General features: G+C 46.0%; 1 pseudogene; it reads left to right on the top strand.

Annotated features, from left to right (window-relative positions):
- Window positions 1-9619: 9619 nt before the first annotated feature.
- LOC150042841 (dynein light chain roadblock-type 1 pseudogene) lies at window positions 9620-10260 on the top strand (annotated as a pseudogene).
- Window positions 10261-10462: the final 202 nt, after the last annotated feature.

The raw sequence follows: 10462 nt of genomic DNA, 5'->3' as shown, positions 1-10462 counted from the left end.
TTTTTTTTTGGGCTGAGCTTGGGGCTTGAACTCAGAGCCTGAGTGCTGTCCCTAGGCTAGCACTCTACCACTTGAGCCACAGCACCACTTCTAGATTTTTCTGAGTAGTTTGCTGGAGATGAGAGTCTCATGGACTTTCCTGCCTAGGCTGGTTTCAAACTGCAGTCTTCAGATCTCAGCCTTCTGAGTAGCTAGGATTACAGGTATAAGCCACTAGTACCCTACTTGAACCTTTAAAAAAAATATATTGCTATAATAAAGGTGTTATAGGGGGGAGGGAAATGGGTACCAAGACATGTGAAAGGGTATCAATGTATGTGAATTAATGCACCTTCTATCTGGCAAATATCATGTAACCCTTTTACTAATTACAATAAAAAAATTTTAAAAAATAAAGGTGTTATACAGAGGGGATACAGTGACATAAGTTAGGTAATAAGTACATTTTTTTTTTCTTTTTGGCCAGTCCTGGGCTTGAGCTCAGGGCCTGAGCACTGTCCTTGGATTTTCTCAAGGCTAGAGCTCTACCACTTGAGCCTCAGCACCACTTCCGGCTTTTTTCTATGTATGTGGTACCAAGGAATCAAACCCGGGTCTTCATGCATGCTAGGCAAGCACTTTAACCACTAGGCCAACCTCCCGGCCCCATGAGTACATTTCTTATTAGTCACCCCTTCCCTTGCTCTTTGTTTTTCCCCTCCTGTCCTCACCCACAAGTTGTATAGTTCGTTTTCCATGTAGTGTCCAGTTAATACCATTGTTGCATTTATACTTGAACAGTTTTTGCCCTGTTTCTTTCTGAGGTGGCACGCCAATTTTGTCTGGGCCAGCCAGGATCAACACCTTATTTCACTTCCTGCTGTAGCTGGCACGGCAAGAATGTGCTACCATGCCCTGCTATTAGTTGAGATGGAGTCTTGCAAACATTTTCAATGGCTGGCCTGGAACACAATCCATTATGCCTGTGCCTTTTCAACCTGCGCCTTTTGATAAACAGAAGTAGGTTGTTTTTTGCTTGTTTGTTTGAAAAGTAGTTACTTTTTTTCCAGTCCTGGGGTTTAAACTCAGGGCCTGAGCACTGACCTTGGGCTTTCTCAAGACCAGAGCTCTACCCCTTGAGCCACAGCACCACTTCCGGCTTTTTTCTATGTATGTGGTACCAAGGAATCGAACTCGGGTCTTCGTGCATGCTAGGCAAGCACTTTAACCACTAGGTCAAACTCCCGGCCCCCAATAGTTACTTTTAATGTAACCCAATTCACTCATCATTTTTTCTTTTCTTTTTCATTTTTCTTCATTCTCTGTGTCTGTGTGTGTGTGTGTGTGTGCACACCTGCCAGAGCTGGAATTTGAACTCAAGGCTTTACAGTGTCACTTGGTTTCTCCTATTCTCAGGGCTGGTGCTCTACCACTTGAGTCATACCTCCCACTTCTTGCCTTTTTATTGGTTAAGTGGACATAGAGTCTGGTTTTTTTGTTGTTTTTTTTTCTCGGCTGCTTCTGAATCTCAGCCCTGTAGCTCTCAGCTTCCTGAATAGTTAAGATTACAGGCATCAGCGCTTAGGTATACCGGCTTTTCATCTTCCTATGTTCCCTCCTTTTCTTCTTTCTTCCTTCCTTCCTTATTCTCTTTCTCTGTTTCTTTATGAAATAAACAAGAACGTTTATTAGAGAAGGAAAGTGCTTCTAATAGAGAGCTTTTTGTCGGGGTCCTTCGTCCCCGGGGTCCCCCTCTACTAGTAGGGGGATGGGGAAAAACACACCCCAACCAGGCCAAGCTGCGAGAGGAAGGGGCCCACTGTCCTCCCGCACCCAGCCTTCTTACCCCAGAGCACCAACAGAGACGCCACGCAGCTTCATCAAGGCAGGAAGATCTCTCTTTATTCCCTCGATCCCTCCTCCTTATATTGGGAGAGGGAGCCTATCAGTATACAAGATGGACAGGACAAAGAGATCCATGTGTTTTATCCCTACTACAAGCCTCAGCAGAAAGTTATTAGACACGGCGTTACTCGGCCCCCAGCACTTTTCATCTCTAGGGAGTGAATGAATACATCCCATAGTTTTTCTGTTGAGATGGAGTCTCCCGAACTTTTTGCTGGAGCTGGGCTTAATCTTCTTACCGAGTGCCAGTGGCTCACACCTATAATCCTAGCTACTCAGGAATCTGGGATATGAGAATTGTGTTTCAAAGCCAGCCTAGGCACAAAAGTCCATAAGACTCTGATCTCCAGTTAACCACCAGAAAATAGGAAGTGGCACTGTGGCTCAAAGTGGTAGAGTGCTGGCCTTAAGCCAGAGATCTCAGGGACAGCACCTAGGCTTTGAATTCAAGCCTCTTGACCAAAAAGAAAAAAAGGGACCGGGAGTTTGGCCTAGTGGTAGAGTGCTTGCCTAGCATGCACGAACATCCAGGTTCGATTCCTCAGTACCACATACATAGAAAAAAGCTGGAAGTGGTGCAGTGGCTCTAGTGGTAGAGCTCTAGCCTTGAGAAAGCCCAAGGACAGTGCTCAGGCCCTGAGTTCAAGCCCCAGGACTGGCAAAAAGAAAGAAAGAAAAAGAAAGAAAGATGAACATATTATTTGTCAGTAATATGATTGCTAAATTCCATTTGTTTGATTTATATTTCTTTGTATTTCACTCATTCATCTGGGCATGGTAGCATGATTTGTATTTCTTTATATTTCACTCATTCATCTGGGCATGGTAGCATGATTTATATTTCTTTGTATTTCACTCATTCATCTGGGCATGGTAGCATTTGCCTATAACCACAATACTCAGGAGACTGAGGCAGAATTTCAGGCCAACCTGGGTTATATAGTGACATTCTTGCGTTTTAAGCCAGCCCGGGTTTTATAGTGACATTCTCAGGGGGAAAATTATCTATTTGAATAGTTCTCCAATTTGATATACAATGAGGTTCATTTGCTTAATTTTCTTTTTTTTCTTTTTTTGGCAGTACTACCATTTCCACCTTGTGCAAGCGAAGCACTCTGTGGCAAGACTCACACCATTAGTTCCTTTTGCTTTCATTATTTTCAATCTTGCTCTCTGTCCCAACTAATGCATGCTTACCATGATTCTCTTGAGTTGTGAAGGATTACGGGCCTGAGCTACCACAGCTGGCCTCATTTGTTTCATTTGCCTTTCCCCCCCTCTGTACTCAGAGACTGACATTCTTTATAGAAGTACAGATCATTAGTTTTGGCTGGAACTGCTCCAGTCTTCTAACCTAGGGATAGAGAGATGGTGAAATACATATTTGGTCTTTGTCCCAGTGTCTTGGTACATAGGTACTAGAATCCTTGTCGTTGCTTAAACCCTAACAGTCTCTTTGAGCACTGATGAGGTACTGTGTGGATCGTAGCTCTTAAGTAGTAGCGTCAGGACTGGGGCTGGTCACTGGGAAGACAAGCAGGATGAGAAGTTTGGGACTTGCTGCTTCATCTCCCAGCCTCCAGAGCAGAACGAGGTTAAGGATAAGTTAGTCACCAATGGCCAACAATTTAATCAATCATGCCTATAAAAGGATTCCTGCATGAAGGGACCCCTTTCTTGACTTCCCAAAATCCACCCACTCTAGGCATTTCTGGACTTTATGACAAAGGACTTGACCTGAGGCAGGGGCTGCAGAATCTCTGATAACAGCTCAGATTACAAGAGCAGCTAAACCAGGTGGAGTTACCAGAATTCCCCCCACCCCACCCCCCTTGGCCTGCCAGGGAATTCCCTCCCCTTCGTTTGTCGTCAGAGCAGTGCACCAGAAGCCCACCGAGATGATAGGTCAGTTCAAACAGCAAAGGTGTCAGTGGTTGCCCCAGCCATCAATCAACCATGCTGAATTCCATTGGCCACCTGTGTATGGCCAGCCCAACCACATGGCTGGGGCCTATAAAAGTAGCCTCTAAGATCAGGCGGGTCGCTCTCTCACTCACATCTTAGAGGCTCCCCTGACTGGTCAGTATGATTCTCGATGCTAGGCGCAGAATAAAACTCTGTTTAACTTAACTTCCAAATTCTGCTTTTGTGTCAGACTCGTTCCTTTGATCACGGACCCTAACACTGCACAACATCCCAAAGGACAGGCTTCTTAGAGAAAGCTTCGTGAATATGGGCAAGCTCTGTGGGTATCCAGAGAGGGCACACATGCCCTGTGGACAGCCCCCTGCTCCCCCTCCCCCACATCATGGTATCCTTCATAATAGATGGTACTTATGAATTGATTAAACCTCTGTGAGGGAGGGGATTCTTGATTTATAGCTAGTGGATCCTAAACTCAAGAGAATATCCTGGGTTTTATGATTAGCTTTGAAAACGGGAAGGTACAGTTATGGGGAACTGAACCTCAACTTGAGGGGAATCTGACATTATCTCCAGACAGCCTCAGAAAAAGTCAGTCTGTTCATGTTTTCTCCCTAGGCATGTGGGGAGCGCCCCCCCTCACCCCCACACTTCAGGTCAGAGAAGTCTTCTGTGTTGATTGGGATTATGGAAGCAAAGGGCAGCAGAAACTGTTGTTTCTCTATTCACCCAACTTCTTAATCTTCGGGTTTGCATCGGATCTCAATCAGACTCCTACAGGGTTGATTAAAATGGGAGGGGACCGCCAAGGCCGCACATCTGAGGCTCCAGGTTGAAAATTGCTGCCCTGGAGGCAGTGCTTCGGCTTCACCAATATCAGATGATGGGCAATTTTTGTCCCCTGAGTCTGCCTCCTCCCCACTGAGTGGGACAATAATCTCGGGCTCCTGAGGAGGATTAGGTGGTGGTGATGCAAATCAGGTAGCAGGGGGCTGGCGATGTAACTGGCAGCTGGTGAAACGATCCACGAAGGACTCTCAATACCAACTGCTCACACTTGTGACTAGAACATACTCGGATGCCAGGCACCTTGTGGAGTGCATTCATATGAAAACTCATTTACTCTTTGGTTTAATGACTCTAGTTTGCATTTAGGGACATTGGGGCAAGGAGGGGGTAGAGTGAGGGCTGGTGCAGCCAGGAGTCAGCCAGTCTCAGTAACCAGGTAGGCTGAGGCCTGCAGCCACGTTCCTTTCCCAGTGCCACATTGCCCCAGTATGGGTGCTAACTGGGTGGAGACCTTGCTTCATGTCTGCAACACACATTCCTCAGTCCTGTGTGGGGCTTGGGCTACAGAGATTAATCAACCAACCCTCTCCCGCACCCTCTTCTCAATATGTTGACTTAGGGAAAGAATCCAGCATTCCAGGGAGGTTCAATGCATGATGGATAAATGAAAAGTGTGTGTATGTGTGTGTGTGTGTGTGTGTGTGTGTGTGTGTGTGTGTGTGACTGGGGCTTGAACCCAAGGCCTGGGTGCTGTCCTTTAGTTTTTTCATTCAGGGCTAACACTCTACCATTTGAGCCACAGTCCTACTCCCAGCTTTTTGCTGGTTAATTGCAGATAAGAGGTTCTTGGATTTGTCTGCCTGGGATGGTTTTGAACTGTGATCCTGAAGACGTCAGCTTTCTGAGTAGCTAGGATTACAAGCATAAGCCAATGGCATCCAACAGCAGGATAGATTCCTGATCCCCACCCCAGGCCAAGATACTGCATGAGCATTGGGCTGTCAGGGGATTTTGATGCACGGCTTGAATACAAAGTACACCGACAGACACTCATTAAAATTAGGTGGGTTAAATATGCTAGTGGGGTAGTAAAAAGGCAAGGCGAGACTAGTGGGTATACCCAAGTGAACTCAATCATTTTAATCCTACAGTGTTAAAATCTGCTGTCCATTATTGCAAAACACCAAAACAACCTTGACATAATGTAAGAAGAGAAAAAGTTCATCTTGGTTCACAATTTCAGCAACTTCAGTCCTTGATCTGTTGGTCTGTAATGTCTGGATCTGCTGAGAAACAGTACATAGTGGTGAAGGTACCTTCCAGAAGCTTGTTCCTCCTGGCAAGAAGCAAAAGTGAAAACTAGATGAGCCCAGGATGCTACACCCTCCACAGGAGGTAGGCGCCCATAGGCCCCACCTCTTAAAGGCTCTGTGACTTTCCACTAAGGACCAAGCATTCAGTTATGACTGTTAGGGTCCATGATCAAAGGAACGAGTCTGACACAAAAGCAGAATTTGGAAATTAAACAGAGTTTTACCCCGTGCCGAGCATCGAGAATCATACTGGCCAGCAAGAGAGCGACCCTGCCTGATCTTACAGGCTACTTTTATAGGCCCCAGCCATGTGGTTGGGTAGCCTATGTCAGGAAGCACTTGGTTCTCCTGCTTTAGTCTCCCATGAGCTGGGATAGCAGGCGGGCTGAGGCACACTCAGCTAGCACATTGACTTGCTGGGGTTGAAGAGTTTCAGGGAGATGAGGAAAGCACACCTCTGTGTGTGTGCTTAAGAACATTGTCACCACTGGTGGCTCATGCTGTCATCCTAGCTATGCAGGAGGCTGAGATCTGAGGATTGAATTTGAAACCCAGCCCAGGCAGAAAAGTCCCCGTGAGACCCTAATCTCCAATTAACCAAAACTGGAAGTAGTGCTGTAGCTCAAAGTGGTAAAGCACTAGCTTTGAACAAAGGAGCTCAGGGACAGCACCAGGCCTGGAGTTCAAGCCCTACAACTAAGATAGAGAGGGGGAGGGGGAGGGGAGGGGGAGGGGAGGGGGAGGGGGAGGGGAGGGAGAGGGAGAGGGAGAGGGAGAGGGAGAGAGAGAGAATCATTTCCAGATCAGATGAACTAAGGGGAGAAAACTTCTCTACAGTATGGATATGTAAACGGCACCATCCCACAGGCTGGACCTGAATGGAGGAAACGTCCCTCTTCCTGGCTGCCTTCTTTTCCCTCCCTCTCCTGCTTCTCCTTCCTGGCTTCCATAAGGTCAAATAGTTTCTTCCTTCCTCAAGTGGTTTTCTTGTATATTTTGTCACACAAATGATATAAGTAACATAAAGTAAAGCTATTTGTAGCAACAACTGCAAAGGCCTACTTAGCTGCTTTAGTAAAAGACTCAACTTACAACAAGCGGGAATGGTAAACACTTGTAATTCTAGCTACTCGGGAAGCAGAGGCAGGAAGATTGCAGGTTCAAGGCCTTAACTGGGCAAAGTTAGTGAGGCACTACCTCAAAAGTAAAGTACAAACAAAAGAGCTGAGAGCATGGTTTAAGTGATAAAGTGCTTGCCTAACAAGTATGAGAGCCTGAGTTCCATCCCCAGTACTGGAAAAACAACCTTGAAACAATGAAAAGACAGAACACTTACGACTGTGAAAAGCAGGCATGAAACGTTAAGAGGAATAAAATTTCCAGGCATTGGTGACTCACACCTGTACTCCTAGCTATGCAGGGGATTGACATCTTGAGGAATAAAGGTTCAGGGTCAGGGCCGGGAGTTGGGCCTAGTGGTTAAAGTGCTTGCCTAGCATGCATGAAGACCCGGGTTCGATTCCTTGGTACAACATATAGAAAAAAGCCGGAAGTGGTGCTGAGGCTCAAGTGGTAGAGCTCTAGCCTTGAGAAAGTCCAAGGACAGTGCTCAGGCCCTGAGCTCAAGCCCAGGACTGGCAAAAAAAAAAAAAAAAAAAGGTTCAGGGTCAGCACAGGCAAATAAATCTGACACTTAAAAAAAAAATTGCCTGTTCCAGGGCTTGAACTCAGGGCCTGAGCATTATCCTCAGGCTTTCTCAAGAGAGAACTTTGCCACTTGAGCCACAGCACCGCTTCAGGGTTTGTGATACCAAGGAATCGAATCTGGGTCTTCATGCATGCTAGGCAAGCACTCTTACCCCCTAGGCCAAACTCCTGGCCTCTGAGACATTTTTATCTTCAATTAGCCAGCAAAAAGCTAGAAGTACAGGTGTGGCTCAAATGGTTACAGCACCAGCCTTGAACAAAAAGATCAAGCCAGAATGATGAAAGGCTTGGGGGTGGGAGTGTGGCTTAGTAGTAGAGTGTTTGCTTAGCATGCATGAAGCCCTGGGTTCACTCCCTCAGTGCCACATAAACACAAACGCTGGAAGTGGTGCTGTAGCTCAAGTGGTAGAGTGTTAGTCTTGAGCAAAAGAAGCTCAGGAACAGTGCCTAGACCCCGAGTTCTGGGTTCAGGCTCTAGTATTGCCCTTCCACCAACAAAACAAAACAACACAGGCCAGTAGTTTGGCCTAGTGGTAGAGTACTTGCCTAGCATGCATGAAGACCTGGATTTGATTCCTTTGTACCATATACATAGAAAAAAGCCAGAAGTGGTGCTGAGGCTCAAGTGGTAGAGTTCTAACCTTGAGAAAGTCCAAGGACAGGTCCTGAGCTCAAGCCCAGGAAGACTGGCAAAAAAAAGCCAAAAAACACCTAATATATATGACAAAATTAATATATTTCTTCATTGGTGTAACTTGAGTGTTGGAGACTTTAAATCCCTTGAGTCCACATAAAATAAACTTAATTTTCGGACAAAGGGATACTGGCATGTTAACAGTTAATAAATCAACTAATTTATTCACTTATTTTGCCAGTCCTGGAGCCTGAACTCAGAAACTCAGGGGAGGGCTTGGGCACTTATTACTTATTACAATGGTTGAAATAGGCCATGCTTAATGTCTCATGCCTATAATCCCAGCTATTCAGGAAGTGAAGCTTCCAGGCCAATATGGGAAGACAGTTATTAAGACCTCAGCTCATCAGGGATTCATGCTTGTAATCCAAAAAGTCCCTAAGACTCTTACCTCCAATTAACCACCAAAAGAAATGAAAGAAAGAAAGCCAGACCAGGCACTAAAGTCCTTCAGACTCTGGGCCTGGGTGTTGTCCTTGAGCTCTTCAGCTCAAGGCTACCACCCTACCCCTTGAGCCACAGGGCCACTTCTACTTTTCTAGTGGTTAATTGGAGATAAGAGTCTCACAAACTTTAGTGCTGGGGCTGGCTTTGAACTCAGGAACTGAGTACTGTCCTTGGGCTTTCTCAAAGCTAGAGTTTTACCACTTGAGCCCCAGCACCACTTCTGGCTTTTTCTATGTATGTGGTACCAAGGAATCGAACCCAGGTCTTCGTGCTACCAAGGAATCGAACCCAGGTCTTCGTGCTTGCTAGGCAAGCATTCTACTACTAGCCCAAACTCCTGGCCCCAGATATTCTTTTATTTCAAAAACTGCAGTATAGCAGGTCACGGTGGCTCATGCCTGTAATACTAGCTAGTCAGGAGGCTGAGATCTAAGGATTGCAGTTCAGTCCTTACTGACTCTATAAAGCAATGAGACCCTTTTCTCCAATTATCTCCAATTAATCGCCAGAAAACAGGAAGTGGGACTGTGGCTCAAAGGTAGGGTGATAGCTTTGAGTTGAAGAGCTCAGAGACAATGCTTAGGCCCAGAGATCAAGGCCCCAGACAAAACAAAACCAAAACAACCTGCAATGGTAAGAATGTTAGAGAGGCTGATAAAGATGCATGGTATACATAAATGGACTTGTTAAATTGAAACCCCTTTGTATAACTACTTGAAGATTATTTTTTTTGTGCCAGTCTTGAGGGCTTGAACTCATGTGCCATCCCTGAGCTTGTTTTGCTCAAGATTATTAGTGGTTTTGGAGGCCTGACTCATTTGGTAGAACACCAGCCAAGGAGCAAAATGTCAGGCACCAGTCGCGGACGGAAATGTAGTGTCGGCTCCGCGGTGTACAGCATCCTTCCAAGATGGCAGAGGTGGAGGAGACACTGAAGCGACTTCAGAGCCAGAAGGGCGTGCAGGGCATCATCGTGGTGAGTGCAGAAGGCATTCCTATCAAGAGCACCATGGATAATCCCGCCACTACGCAGTATGCCAACCTCATGCACAACTTTATCTTGAAGGCTCAGAGCACCGTGCGTGAGATTGACCCCCAGAATGACCTGACCTTCCTTCGAATTCGTTCCAAGAAAAATGAAATTATGGTTGCACCAGATAAAGACTATTTCCTGATTGTGATTCAGAATCCAACAGAATAAGCCACTCTTGGCTCCCCGTGTCATTCCTTAACTTAATACCCTCCAAGAATTCTAGTGTCAATCATGTCAGCTGACCAGCACATAAAGATCACTGTAGATCCCTGTGAACCAATAGAGATCACCGTACATTCCTCATAAGCCAATCCAGTGGCCAAGGATGGGCTGGCAGCTCCCCCTAGCACCACCACCAGAGAGAGGAGACCCCCAGAGGTGCCTCCCCTTCCAGGCTTTGGAGCAGCAGCTTATGAGAAGCCCATACCCAGCTTCTGACCTTCAGTTCCCTGTTGTCCTTGGAAAAGGTTGTTCTTTCTTTAACTAAAAATAACCAAGCCGCTTAAAAAAAAAAATGTCAGGCACCAAGTTCGAGTCCTGGTCTCAGAGCAACAAAAAAAATAAATAAAAGTGAAAAGGCTAACCCTTCATCTCTTGAGTTATCACTCTACTCGCAGATTTTTGATGGTTGATTGGAAAAAAGAGTCTCACAGACTCTCCTTGCTGGCTCTT

This window comes from Megascapheus bottae, chromosome 33 (genome assembly GCF_031878675.1).
Source record: "Megascapheus bottae isolate mThoBot1 chromosome 33, mThoBot2.hap1, whole genome shotgun sequence".
NCBI lineage: Eukaryota > Metazoa > Chordata > Mammalia > Rodentia > Geomyidae > Megascapheus > Megascapheus bottae.
The sequence above is the reverse complement of the archived record's forward strand: the minus strand, read 5'-3'. Positions and strand labels throughout refer to the sequence as shown.